We start from the raw sequence: 15364 nt of genomic DNA, 5'->3' as shown, positions 1-15364 counted from the left end.
TTGGTGAACTCAGGTTTATTGTGGTCTTTCTTGGAAGTCCTATGGTACCGAAGTACAATGTTGATGACTTCCTCGAAAGTTGTGGGGTCCTTGTCATGGACAATCCAATGGTAATCCCCATTGGGAATACCGTTCAAAAAGCAAGCAAGAAACCATTTCTCACCCATAAGTCCCGATTTTTGGATCTGGGTCCGAGCATGATGCACATAATCCTTGAGAGAGGTAAATGGCTTACTCGACAACGTGAGCAAGTGTTGCGCTTGTTCAGTTTGAGAAGGTGGCTGCAAAAACTGTTTCTTAAAAACATTAACGAAACCTTCCCAAGTTGTGGGTAAGTTCTTTGCAGTCTGTAGCCCGCGCCACCAAGCAGCAGCTCGGCCACCTAACTTACTACCGACATAACAGATTTTTACAGCATTGGGCTTGGGGTGGAGCTCAAAGTGAGATTCCCAACGACCAAGCCAAGTGCTAATGGCCTCCTCGGTTCTTTCTTTCTTATCTCCCTTGAATGGTGTTATTACGAAAGAAGGTTCACCTTCTTTCTTGGACTCAATAGTCAATTCTTGGAATTTCTTTTCCAATGCCATATTGGTCTACCTCATTTTGGCCAATTGATTCAAGGTATTAGTGAGCAACTGCTCAATAGTGATATCAGCTTGTGTGCGAGATATGGATTGGAGTTTAGAGGTCTCGGTTGGAGAGATCGCTCCAACATCGTTCAAAACTTGTTCCATGATGCAAGTTGTGGGTATGCAATATAAACTTTACCAAGAAAGCATGTCACGTCTTTACCCCTCTAGAGAAATGAGATGTGATTCGAGATACGATAACTATCGTAACACTATGGTGTTTTAAAAACCATAGGGGAAAACATAGCTAAGATGTTCTCGGATCTCTATCTTGAATAATCATGGTGGCTCCCCGGAGTTCAACCATGGTTGTAACATCAATGTAGTTTCGTAGTTAGCTGTATATTAGAATGCCAACCCAACATGTATTGATATTGTCGAGAAAGTGTATTACCTGAAAAAACAAGTGCACTCGCAAGTAATATTCTAGTCTTGTGAGTAACAAGAAAATGTTATGATAAAAACGATATATAAGGCACTACCCATAAGAATCAAGTAGTGACGAAAACAAGGGTAAGAAAACCCATGTGCTACCTACTAAAGAAAATGTCACAAATAAATGGATGGTGCGAGGTATGCACATATACATCCCAATATGGTGGTTGTAGTTTGCACAATTGTGACATAAGCCACATATTGATACAAATGGTGGTGGTGTTGTGCACAAAGATGTAGTACTCAAATTTATGAGTAAAACATCAATAGGGGAACTCATATGTTTTTAATCAAGTTCTAAGGCTCGATTACATGAGTCAAACCTAGAGAACCCTTTGGAAAAAATGTTCAAAAAGCGACATGATGCCCACTCAATATTAAAAATTAGTCTACATGAATCATTACACCATTAAACATATGTAAATAGTGTAGATGAACTTAAAATAAGGGCAAGAAAGAGAGTTATTTGTTGGTGGGTATTTAATGAAAATTATGAGAAAATCATCAGAAAGTGAAAAGACAATTTGTGTAATTAGAAAATAATTAGAATAATAATCAATTAGGTGTATGAACATTAAGCATGCATTAAGGTATGAAACCCTAAGGTAGTCGACATGCACCTCCTCAAGACCACCACATCTCCCTAGAATCGGCCAAGTAATGGCTCAATAGAGAATAGAGTGGCATAGGTAGGCGACATACACCTCGTCAAGACCACAACATCCCATAGAATCAGCCAGGTGATGGCTCAATAAAGGGAAGAGTGGCATACTCAACATCATATGCAAAAGGGCCATGAGGTGAGCATGTGAGATTAGGGCAAACACGCTCGACCCGATGCTCAAGAATAATTATTATCGTAAGAGATGGCTCAAGAGAGGGGAGCGTGGGGGATACATCGTAATATGCAAAAGGGCCATGAGTTGAGCGCGTACAAACACGCTCAACCCGATGCATAAGTAGATTAACATCGTATCATGGTAGACAGAAGAAAGAAAAGAAAAGAAAACATCATACCACTTCCATATGACCAAGAAGAAAGCATCATAGAAAATCAAAGAGAGATTGAGAAAAAAGAATACCGGGTTAAGAATGTTGTTTTGATCCTCTGAAGAGCATGACGAGCATGGTTAGATCCCCATCGCTCCCATGCAAAAAACATCAAAACAACAAAAAAAAAATGTTAGTAATGCTATGATACCACTATTAATAGTCTATTACTAATCAATAGACCAAGGTAAAGTAAAAGAAAGAAAATAGATTGGATAGAAGAACCCCTTTCCACCTGACCACGCCCGAGCTATCATGTAGACATTGCCAACCTACCACTGACGTCCCATACTGCCGGATATTAGGATGACTAATACCTTGGAAGAGATAAACATGATCGTCGAGTCGAAAGCCTAACCCGCAGCACCGATGTCGAAGACATCAGCCTTCCGATGTAATGTCCTTATGAGGGTAGCGAAGCCTCATATTTACACCTTTTCCTAGGCCCCTTGAATAGAGATGCCTTTCTAAAAGGGTCTCCATTCATTGGTTTCCCAAATCATGATAGCGCATGCACCTATCATTCCTTCTATCCAATCACATTAGCCCCGTTTTTAACATTCCTGAACATACCCTTCATGACTGACAATATTAGTGACCTACCATCACTAACATTATTAGTGACCTACTATCAATAACGGTGTGAGTAACTACTGTGAATGGCCAAGGGGGCTTGCACCCCTATGTATCTACCCCTCTTGTAACTATTTAACCCCCTTATGGAGAATGAATGAAACACAATGAATATTTCTCTCTCTCTCCTTTGACATCTTTTCTCTCTCTCCCTCCCTCTCTCACGTTGAACCCCCTTGGGATCGGGCTGGAGCCATTCTAGGAACCACCCCCGACCCTGCAATGCTTCTCAATTTACATCACAACATCCTATTACCCCACAATGCTTATCAACATCACACTCACCCCACTATCATCGTCATCTCCAACCCTAAACTGATAATAGTTGATGAGGTAGAGATGATAGAAAGGAGAGATAAGGAAGATAAACAGACCCAAAACCACAAAGATCTATTGCTAATGAATAATTATGATGGAAGGAAGAGAGAAAGAAGATACATAAATCCAAGTCTACAAGGATAAATTGATAACAACTCAACCAACACTACGTGAATAGGCAAGAAAACATCACAAGAAAGAGACTCTCCTACCACCTTACTCTTCTTGCTTTATATAAAGTTGTCTTCCACTAGATAAGTTTCCCTTGCATTCTTTTTTATGCTTTTTTTAGAGTTTTTCATTGAGTCCTATTCTTATCTATGACACAACAATCTTGAAATCATCATATCTCCCTCGTCGAAGCTCTAAGTTTAGAGATTTAAAAAGCTATGGATAGCTCTCTTCACAAGTTTTCCAACCCATATTTACACATTATATTGGGCTTCCAAACGAATGAGTTATGAGCGTTCGTTTCAGACTGTGTTTTGGTGGCTTGCTTTTTTCTTCTTTTACTTTTCTCCATCTTTCTTGCTTTTAGTTTGACTTATCCTTGAGACCTTGGTTCGTGATCTTGCCCTCCAGATGTGAATGCTCCATACCTTATATTTTTGTAGTGTCTAATACCTTGAATTCTAAAATCACTTTCACATGTAACCCTCCCCCTTGCTTCTTGGTGAACCATTTATGGTGAACCCTAAGCTACTAATAAAACCAAAAATTCTCCTTCACCTTATACATGGCTATAGACAAAGAAGGAGAGAATAAATAAATAAAATTATGTGAGTAAAACCCCCGCTAATCGGTAAGAAAAACCTCACACTCCTAGACACACACCCACACACACATTGACAATTGCCATCACCATCTTTCTCCTTGTCAACACAAAGAAAGAGGTTACCACAATTACTATGTCTTTGTCAACTCTCCAAACACGAGTAGGGTCATGCGATACATAGCTCTTGAGATAAGTAAACATGTCAACATATGAATAAACCTTTTGAGCGAGCGAACCTTTTGCACAAACACCTTCAAAGCTTTGAGACTTGTCGGAGTTGTCACCTTTTGAATTACTTTGATCTTTGATTCATCCATATAAATTCCTTCTTGGCATACCACATTCTCCACACTACCTTGTTTTCTATAAATGACTATTTCATCTACAATCTCATCTTAGAAAGGATGTGAAAATTGATCTTGTTTGGTTGAATCAATCAAGGGTTTGAAGTTGATGTCATTCTTCTTTGGAACCACAACAATAGGTGAGACAAACTTCAAATCTTCCAACTTGATGTGGTGCTTGATGTCTTCTCCTCTTATTTGTGAATAGTCAATTATGAATAACTTTGGAAACTTAGAAATAAGAGAAATAAACCTTTGATGCTCTCCTTGAATATTTTTGGAAATCATCTTTTCTTTTTCCCCGAAAGTCATAATACTTTTCTCCTCAATGACTTCTTCTTCCTCGTTAGACACCATGTGGAGTGATTTGTTTTCCCTATCCCATGAAGATTCATCAATTGTTATGCTTTCCTCTTCTTGCTTGCCATTGTCGATGGATGATTCCTTCTCCTTTATACATTTGATTAGTTGTGGTGGATCCTTTGATGGTGATAATTTCATGATACTCCAATAATGCATTACAAGTAATTCTCTTGGTTCTTGATCAAATTGTTGTTGAAGAGTTGATGCCCACATAACTTTGTTGCTACTCAATGCAAATCCAAAACACAAATCTTGCACGAACACCTTCATACACTACAACTTGGCACTTACCAATGCTTCCTTACATGCATTGATCTCCAAAAGCCAATCTCCAGCTATCACTTCGAGGTTACCTTCTTCATCTTGCAACTCCGTTGTGGGTACTTCACCATCAACAACTTTTTTTGTCATATCTTCCATTTCATCTTACACATATTCATCATCAACCACCATATCGCTTGTTGTATCAATAATGTCCTCAACATGATGTACATTGGCATCACCATCCATAGCATCGCTTCTCATAACAATCTCCTTGGATTCGTCTTTCACATCATCATTCTTTATGTCATGGTTGTCCTCATGAACTATGTGGGGGAACTCCACATTCATCACCTCTTCTTCTTTGTCTCTGGAATCACCTTCATAAACATCATTATAACTCCAAAAATTAGAATAATGATATGAGGGAACCTGTTGAATCGGACATTTCAAGTATGCTGGTTGTTGGCTTATGACCGATCCACAATTATTATAGCTTGAATTTATGGTATATGGCGCCGATACTCCATATGCTTCACCGAATAACAACTTCTTCAATTGTTGATCATAACTTTGACATACTCGAAGCAAATCATGGAAAGACCTTGGGTACTTCATATGCACTTCATATTGAAAATATGGATCTAGCCCTGCTTTGAATCTTTGCATCTTGAAGTATACATCTTCAACGCCTCCAACAAGTCCAATCCAAGTGGACCATATATCCAAAAACGTCTTCTCATACTCGAGGTAGCATATTGATGAAACCATACGCAATTGGAAAAGTTCTCTTCGTAGATCTGTTGCATCGCGAATTCCATATCTTGCCATCAGTTTGATGATGAATCGGTAGATCCAACCATCAATTAGTGGACAACCATTCCTCCCATTATATGGAAAGGATCGGCCCTCCCTAGAATGCCAAAAATGATGGAGATAGAGATGATAGAAAGGAGAGATAAGGAAGATAAACAGACCCAAAACCACAAAGATCTATTGCTAATGAATAATTATGATGGAAGGAAGAGAGAAAGAAGATACATAAATCCAAGTCTACAAGGATAAATTGATAACAACTCAACCAACACTATGTGAATAGGCAAGAAAACATCACAAGAAAGAGACTCTCCTACCACCTTACTCTTCTTTCTTTATATAAAGTTCTCTTCCACTAGATAAGTTTCCCTTGCGTTCTTTTTTATGCTTTTTTTAGAGTTTTTCATTGAGTCCGATTCTTATCTATGACACAGCAATCTTGAAATCGTCATATCTCCCTCGTCGAAGCTATAAGTTTAGCGATTTAAAAAGCTATACATAGCTCTCTTCACAAGCTTTCCAACCCATATTTGCACATTATATTTGGCTTCCAAACGAATGAGTTATGAGCGTTCGTTTCAGATTGTGTTTTGGTGGTTTGCTTTTTTCTTCTTTTACTTTTCTTCATCAAAAACCAAAAACCGAAAATTGACTCAATCATTAGCCGAATCGGGGGACTATATTTGTAAATAGTCTAGATATGCCCTTAGTGAGCCATAGTTGTAAATAACTAGAGTGTGAGAGGGAGAGTGAGAGTTGTCACTTAGCTGCCATTTGTTAGAGAAAGACGAGCTTGAGGTTGGTGCTTGCGAATGTCCTTGTATTTTCTCTGTACATGGTGGTCTATTTTTTGGAGTTTGTGAACTCCACGTGGTTTTTCCCTTACGGGCTTTCCACATTAAATATCTATGTCTCTGTATCTTTTCGTTCTTGTTCTTCATTCTTTGTCTAAGCATTATCTTATTCTACTCTTTGCACCCGAATAAGTATACATGAAACCGCTTGTGGTCGGTTACAATCCTAACATATTCTTTACAATTCCTTTAACATCTATAACTCCATTTTCCTTCTCCACATTCTATAATTGTGGTTTATGAGTTTGTCCACCACATACTTTCTTGCCATTTGATTTGTTGAGGAGATATTACTTGGCTTTCTATATCGCTCTCTTGATGTGGGAAGTGCATAGGAGGAAATAAGTTAAAGTAGGATTATTGAAAAGGATGTTGCATAGATTGGGGGCTCTATAGTGGGAGCCAATGAAGAAGTATGAAATGTCGCGATCTTACGTGTTTGCTTAAACACCTAGGTTGATGTTGCAATAACATGGAATGATAGATCGAGGGTGTAGTAAGAAAGACATATAATGAATATTGGAGTTAAGAGCTTTGCTAAGTTAGTAAGACCTTGGGAGGGAGAGGGAGAGGGATGTTACATGTAAGGCAATAACGTTGCCAAATTCAAGAGAGAGAGAGCGTGTGAGATCGATGATGACAAAAGGCGACATGGTAATCGTTTGTCGAGATGTCATTCTGAAACTGGAGGATATCCCCTTGATGCTCTACTCTTATGATCCTCCAGTTTCAGAATGTACTTTTTTGAGAGTATGATACCTCAGATCGGAATTCACAGCTCGGAATTCCAGCTTACGATTCTAATTCTGACTTACGATCAAAACTGATGTCCCAACCACCATCGAATGGTACCTGAGGACAAGGATGGGGCACAATTTCAATAACAAGAGAGAGAGAGAGAGAGAGAGAGAGAGAGAGAGAGAGAGAGAGAGAGAGAGAGAGAAAGAAAGATATATTAACGTCTTCTAAGGCCAAAATTGGCCCATGAGACAAATGGTTTACAACAACAAATGGGATATTTACCCATTCATCGAAAGTAAAAAATAAAAATAAAAATAGAGTTTTAAGCTAAATAGTTCTAGTAAAATAAAATAGCAAACATGGTATACAATGAAAATGATGTTATACTAGGCCTACTTTCATTTCCATCCAAGTCTCTCAAAGAGAAGCGGGAGGTCAAAGGGTTTCGATGTGGATGTGGCTTGTGGCCCCAATGTAAAAGGTACCCCAACCATAGCTTCTAGTTGACGTAGCTCACGTTCCCTTATCTTCTTAATCCTTTCTACTCCGTGTCGACTTGTTTTGAAGCCCAACATCCGAGGGCGTTTGGTTGTTCTTTGCATTTCGGTTTCCTCAAGAGAGAGGCCGAGCGGTGTAAGTGTATCCACATTCATTGTCTCCTCTTGTTCCTAAAAAATTACACTAGTTACAAGTTAATGAATAGTAAAAGGGTTATGGTTAACACTTTGTAATTTATACTCTGTATGTTGTTTTAGCTCTAAGATATACCTACCTAGTCTCTTTACATACAGGGTATCTAATAGTTTGGAAAGGGTGGGAGTGGGTCCTAATATGTCTTGGTATTCCACTCGTATCTTGGCATAAGTTGGGCACTTGCATGTGAAGTGATACTCATCCTCTATCTCTATGTGGCACAACCTACATTGCCTTTCCTCCCTAGGGACTCTATTAGCCCGACCATTCTCAATCTCAAGTTGATGAGATGATATCCTAAGTTTTCCAATGACAACCCTTAGTGCATTTGATAAGAATGTATCTAGATATCTTGGTCGTGTAATAAAACCTAACTTAGAGAAGTGCAAGAAGTGTTCCTTATAGTACAACATTTTAGATGGGAGTGGCTCTCGTGGGGTGATCCATTTATATCGAGTGTAAATTTGCCATATTTCTTGGCGTATCACTTTATTACATTCTTCATTAGATATTAGGGTTTGGTCAGTCCCATGGTTGTACTTAAGGGGGGGTAGGTTATTAATGTCTATGCCATTTGCAAGTAACCAACTCACCACAGTGCTATACCAAGAGCTAGTGTCTCCAGACGCATGTAGGGATCGAGATGCCTCAAAGGCTCGAGGGGATATCCTATCTTGTGGTTCGCTATGTATCCGATGAATAAAAACTACCACTTGAAACAGTGCTTCTACTAACATCGGGGGCAGACTGAACTCTACTCTAATAATGTCATGTGGTACTGTCGATTTGCTTCGGAGTTGACGTGATAACATCGCCACCAAAGGTCTCTCTAATTGCGTCCAAATGAAAGATGGTAGACCTGGAGCCCATACTACTGATGCATACAGGAGGGAAGGGATCACTAATGAGTTGAAGATCCATCCCTTAGGCCGTCACTCTTGAAAGTATGCCTGGTGGCATTGTCTCTCTAAGAGTGAGAGGAATGCATACCCTCTCGTTAGCCTTTCTTTGGTTGCCTGCGTCATCGAGAATTTACTTGAGCGAGCACTAAAAGTGACTCCCAAGTATACATATGATCCAACTACCTCAACTAGTTTATGAGAGAGGATTAGGTGACATTTACTCCTAACTCAGGACGATGTATGAAAGATAAGGACTTTAGTTTTCGCTAAATTCACTACTAGTCCTCGTTGTGTACAAAAGTCATCTAGGGCATTAAGATGCTTTTGTAGGTCGTGTTCCGACTCTGAGAGCAAGACAATGTTGTCTGCGTAGAGTAAGAGACTAACTTGTGTATCCCCAATAGCTACTCCCTTGCCTCCCTTACGAGCAATAAAATCAGCTATCTCATCAATCTAGATCCCAAAAAGAGTCGGTGATAGGGGGCAACCCTATTTTACACCAATGGTGCTAGTGAAACAGTCGGATAGGCCACTTGGCCATTTTACGCACCTAGAGACTTGCTCATATAGGGCATAAATGGCCCAGATCATGTCATTTGGTATCTCCAAGCTCTTAATTCTATCAAACAACTTCTCCCTAGGAACTGTGTCAAAGGCTTTGCGGAAGTCCACAAAGCAACAATATAGTTTCTTCTTACGAACCTTCTTCTGGTCAATTAAGCACCTAAGTGTGAAGGTATGGTCAATAGTGGAGAAGGTTCATCTAAAGCCAGCCTGCTCAGGTGCTCGAAGACTTAATGATTCCATATAATCGCTAAGCTCTGTTTCCATTACCACACCATATAGTTTAGCGAGCGTATGGCCTATCATAATGGTCCTATATGTATTTGGGTCCATTGGGTCCCCTCCTTTATGTATAGAAACCATTGTGTTCATGGTCCATTGTGGTGAAAAAGCCTTGGCGAGGGCACGGTTGAAGATTAGAGTGAGAAAGGGGTCTTGGCACTCTTGAGCATATATGATGTGCTCGGCTTGCAATCTTGTGTGGTCCATGGATTTCCTATGTTGTAATTTTTTTATAACCTTCGTGACCCTAGAGGTCGTGAAAACTGTCCCCGTGTTAGGTCGGGGTGTGGAAGGCATTGGGATGGGTGGTTGGTTCGGGACATGGTAGCAATATATGTGTGCCAAATATTGGGATCCTCGATGGGTGTTTGTGGTCGCGGTTCCCGTAGTCTCTTCCCTGCAAGGGCGCAATCCCTACTCATGAGCATATGGTAGAGTTCCCAATATTGAGATGCTTCCCAAGCTCGTCTTTTACGACATGTCATCTTGCGCATCTCTTTTCGAGTCTGTATTGAGGAAATAGTACCCCTAAGTCGTGACACTTTAAGTTGTCTATACAACTCTCTACAATCCTCATCATACCACTTGTTCTGTGGCATAGACCCTATTCTACTATGATTGGAGTGTTTCATGTATGGGAAGCTACTAATTGTTGTTGAGTGAAGGGTGTGTGTGAGTTTTGTAGTGAGGTTCTCTAAAGTCAAGGAAGAATCAAAAGAGGAGAGATGGGCTTGAACATGTCGAGAGTAGATGTCAGCGAGCTCATGCATGAAATGTATTACGGTGTGATGGTTTGGTTGACTAGAGTTGGTGGCATGGGAGGTGTTGCAGTTTAGCTCAAAGTATAGGAAGCTATGGTCTGCACCAATGGGGCATGGGGCCACCTAGAAGGAGTTAACCATGTGGGTGGCTTCAAGGCATCCTATTAGGTAATCAACTGTGCTTTCCCCTCCTCCATGGGGGAAACATGTGAGCGTTTCTAAGCCTGGCCACTTGGCTAAGCCATTATATATGATCATCTGGTGTCAGGTTCCAAGTTCAAGTAGATGATGGCCAAAGCTTGTGGTGTCCTTACCTTGATCCTTTGATGTACGCGTTATGTCTAAGTCTAAAGTGTCGACATTCACCATTTCGAGGTTTCTATCCATCTGAAATATTGTGCATTGTCGGGATTGGGTTCTCGCATTGAAATCTCCTACAAGGAAGACTTCGCCTTGAGAAGAATATCCGATTATGTCATCCGATAAAGGTTTGTATGGAGAAGGTCCATGTGGCATTCCTTCATCAACTATACTCGCCTCTCTAGCCATATTATATCGGGATCCTTTCGGGAGGAAGTAACACACGACGATAAATATCGCCTGATCCTTGCTAGTGAGGACTTTCACCCACATAAAACAGGCTTCTGGGTCTTTCTTTAGTATTTCTATCCTTTTATGTATCTCTCTCCGAAAAAGTATCGCAACCCCTCCAGACCCTGTAGTAGTATGTTGACGTGTGGTTTGTCTAAAGACAGATTCCCAACGAAAACTGTCAACTCATGGCAGTCCTCGATTTGGGCTCTGATGTGTTTCTACTAAAAAAAGTATGTCAGATACCTTCAAAATCTCCTCTAGACAGCTAGGGTGTGTCCAAAGTACACCGTTACAGTTCCATAAAGTCATCCTAAGTTTATTGTCTGACACATGGGCCACATGCCATCAATTGGCGGCGCGATAATTTATTATCACACGTCCGTCTCAATAAAAAGCACGATGCCCCTCTTTACGATCTTGTATGACTTGCAGAATACAAGTTTTACGATGCTCAATTTGCATCTTGATCAGGTCTTCATTGACGTAGATAGGGTCCCCACCCAATCCTCAAAGAATTGGTCTCTTTTTATAAAATGCGATTCTAGATTCTGAGTCCTTAAACTAAAGAACCAAAGCTCTTTCCCTACTGGTGTCACGTCGTATCCTCCAAGTTTTAGTGATTGGTAGTGTAAGAGACATAGACTAATGTAAGCATGAGATAAGGATAGAAAATAGATAAATAGATAGAAAGGAGAGAGAGAAAGAAGGGTTTCGATCCACCCGGCCACCCCCGAGTGAAGGGATCAAGACGGACTTGAGCCTCGATCGGCATCCCATACCACCGCCTTGGCGTCGAGTCGTACCTAGTGCTGGCGCGCTCGCTACAAGAGTTGACCCACCACAAGACAGAGTCTTGACGTAGTCAACAAGATGCTGAAATGAGGGTAGCTAGGCCTCTATTTATAGCGATACCCAAGGCCCCCAGCCATGTTCACAATTGGCCTAATGGATTGTCTCAATCCTGAGGATTTAAAAGTAATCCTCCCCTTCTTTAAACTCTCGTTTAACCCTCACACTTATCCACGTGTATAGAATACTACGGTAAATTCTCACCACAGGATATTATATGGTCATGCCTGTAACAGGTAGGGCTTCGTACCCCAACATTTTCCCTAATGTTTGTGCATCTTTGTCAGGAGATGCCCCTTCCTTGAGCCTAGTAATTCATACATTTAGGTGTCAAGTTTGACGCATTTTTTCCTCCTCAAGGGTAGTGTTTATGTTGAGAGACAAGCTCAACATTGGCCGGATCGGTTGAAGAAGCCGAGGACCGGATCGGTTGGGACCGATCGGTTAGGTCGTTAGGAAAGATATTCCGTGAGGAATATATTTGGGAGTTAGTGTAGGGGCTCTTGATGAGCATTGAAGTACTGTCAGTACTTCGGCCAGTCCTTCTAGGACTTGTATAAAAGTGCTCACTGAAATATTATTATTGTGAAATATAGTTTTTTGTGTTTCTCTCTCTGTCTCTCCCGCGTATACCGTGTAAGTCCAAGCTCTCCATTAAACCTGTGTTTCCTTCCTCTGTTCTGTCTTCATACCTGCTTCCGCACGCTACTTTCTACAGTTTACAATATTTTCATCCTTTAGTTCCTTTTTAATACTACATTTTACTACATTAACCCACCCAGTTTTTGCTAATTCCATATCGCTTTTAACCTCTTCCTTAACTTTTTTTCTCTTCCTTAATATCCTCTAGAGAAGATATTTCACCATCTTCCCTAGATGTCTCAAGGTCCTTAACTTGTTTCTGAAGGTTCGTGTTGTCTACTTTAAGTTTCGTTATTTCAGCAATAGAACTTCTTTCTCTTCCTTATCTTTTTTTTTATTTTAGCGTCAATCTCTTTCACCCATTTTTCTATTTTAACTAAATGGTTAAGGACATCTAAAAATTCTTCCTTACTTATAATTTCTTCATGTGTTTCCTTATGGTTTCGTCTAGAAGTCATGTTGTAAATCAAACGATAAAAGAAAAAAAAGACAAAGAGGACAGAAAAAACTTAGTCGAGCATTCATGCCTTGCGCACTAGGTTCGAGTGTAGAAGGACATGTATGCTCTCTTGTTTACTCATCTGATTACGTCGTCATAAGCGTAGGTAAGGCGACGAACAACGACGATAATGACAATGACTACACACGACAATAGCGGCGACGACCAAGAAACTGACGACAATGGTGACGGCGATGGCGGCAGATGACAAACGTCGATGGTGACAATGACGGCAACAGTAGTGACAACAGACAACGGCTGCAGACGACGGCAATAGCAAGCGACGGCAACATTAGACGACGACGGCGGCAACGGCAAGGACAGAAAGAGTCGTTACAAGAGAGAGAGTGAGAGAGAGAGAGAGTGTGTGTGTCAAGAACAATACTAAGATAGACAAGGAATTAGTACTAAAAGATGAGGATAAGTACTAAGGGAGGTGTAGAACTCTAAAGAGAAGGACAGAGTGAGTGAGAGAGAGAGAGAGATAGAGAGAGAGAATGATGATAACAAAAGAGATATATATTATGTTAAGAGAATATACAATTGTAGCTAGGAGCCTTAAGACGAGCATTGAACCGATTTGGTTTGAAATAATGCCTTGTGCCTCGTTTTATAGTCTTCTCAAGAGTACTCCTGAAGTTTCTACAATGTTCCAGAGAAATCTGGAACATACATCAATTTTCTATAGTAAAACTTAAATGAAAATTATCTTTCGTTTTACAACATATAGTCTAATGGTCAAGAGCTTGACCCATGTAACATAAGGTCATGGGTTCGAGTCTTGCCATATCATGACACTATCCCCCCATTTAAAATGACGCGTGTCACGAGTCGTTTTGGATTGAGGACCCGATTTTTTAAGATATTGACAATGGAAGTCTTCAAGAAGAGCACGAGCATTGTTCGCATTCTCTATTGGTTCCCAAGTACGCTCGCTATGACTATATCCTAGCCAATCGACTAAATAGTAGAGCTTATTGCGAACAATCTTGGAATCGAGGATGGCGGCAACCTCGTACTCAGGTCCATCTTCAAGTTCAATCTGGGAGAGAACTATGAAACACCGGATACGACTTGGGATGGTGTTGTCTTGATAGGGTTCAAGGAGAGAACTATGAAACACCGAATGTTATTATACACAAAAGACCATGTTCTACCTGGTTCTACCTAGTTGCACTCGAAACTACATTTTTCTAGCTTTGCATAAAGACCATGTTCTCAAAGTCGTTTTGGTACTAACAATACATGAGAATCATGCTCTTCTTGGGTCTTCGAATAAACCAGTAGATCATCCAAATAGATGATCAAACAAACATCCAAGAGATCTCGGAATATATCATTTGCCATGTGTTGGAAGACTGTTCCCACATTTGTGAGGCCAAATGGCATGACCGTATACTCGAAGTGACCATATCCGGTGCGAAACGCGGTCTTCCATTTATCTCCTGGTTGGATCCGTACGAGGTTATATGCTCCTCGTAAGTCGATCTTTGTGAAGAACCTTGCACCATTGATCCGTTCTAAAAGAATTGGGATAAGGGGAAGTGCGTACCTATTCTTGATGGTGTCCTTATTCAAGCCACGGTAATCTACGACGAGACAAAGTGATCCATCCTTTTTCTTGATGAAGAAAATGGGTGCGCCGGCTGGAGATTTCGAATGTAGAATTAAACCATTTGCCAAATTCTCCTTTATATAGGCTCTAAGGACTTCTAGCTTGGTAGGTGACAAATTGTAGATCGGTCCCCATGCTGGCTCTTTTCCCAGTTGTAAATCGATTGGGCAATCATACAGTCAATGGGGAGGAATTGCATTGGCTTGTACTTTATTGAACACATCGGCATAATGATGATACTTCTCTGGAAGTTGAACAGTGGACTCCTCTTTAGTGATGTTGGAGGGTTTTACTGATACTGCGAAGAGAAACATTTCTTCCTTGCGTCCTTCCTCACGCAATTGATGTAGTGAAATGGTTGCAATCTTATGAGTAGATCCTCGGGTTTGTTGATACCAGATTTCCCTTGTTCTCCAATCTATGTATGGGTTATGTAATTCGAACCATGGTAATCCCAAAACAATGAGATGTTCTAGGATACTAATTATATTAAAGGATACTACACACGCTAAATTATCTAGGACAATATTAACGCGCTTTGACTCTTCTGTGATATTTCTGGAAGCAATGGGATGACCATCAATGACTACTACAGAGGCTGGACACGGGAGTTTTCTTAGGGAGATCTGATGAGCTTGGGAAAAATTCCTATTCATGAAGGAAGAATTAGTTCCGGAATCTAGGAGTGCTGAGACATGTACTGGAGAGATACTTTTAGTACTACCTGTTACTTGGGCTAAGAAC

General features: G+C 40.5%; 1 pseudogene; it reads right to left on the bottom strand.

Annotated features, from left to right (window-relative positions):
• Positions 1–4973: 4973 nt before the first annotated feature.
• LOC147855980 (uncharacterized) lies at positions 4974–9405 on the bottom strand (annotated as a pseudogene).
• Between the last annotated feature and the right edge of the window lie 5959 nt (positions 9406–15364).

The sequence above is a fragment of the Azolla caroliniana genome, unplaced genomic scaffold (assembly GCF_043228905.1).
Source record: "Azolla caroliniana isolate FFs.n. ecotype wild unplaced genomic scaffold, voAzoCaro1.0.p SCAF_13, whole genome shotgun sequence".
Lineage (NCBI taxonomy): Eukaryota > Viridiplantae > Streptophyta > Polypodiopsida > Salviniales > Salviniaceae > Azolla > Azolla caroliniana.
This window is presented reverse-complemented; position numbering and strand designations above follow the sequence as displayed.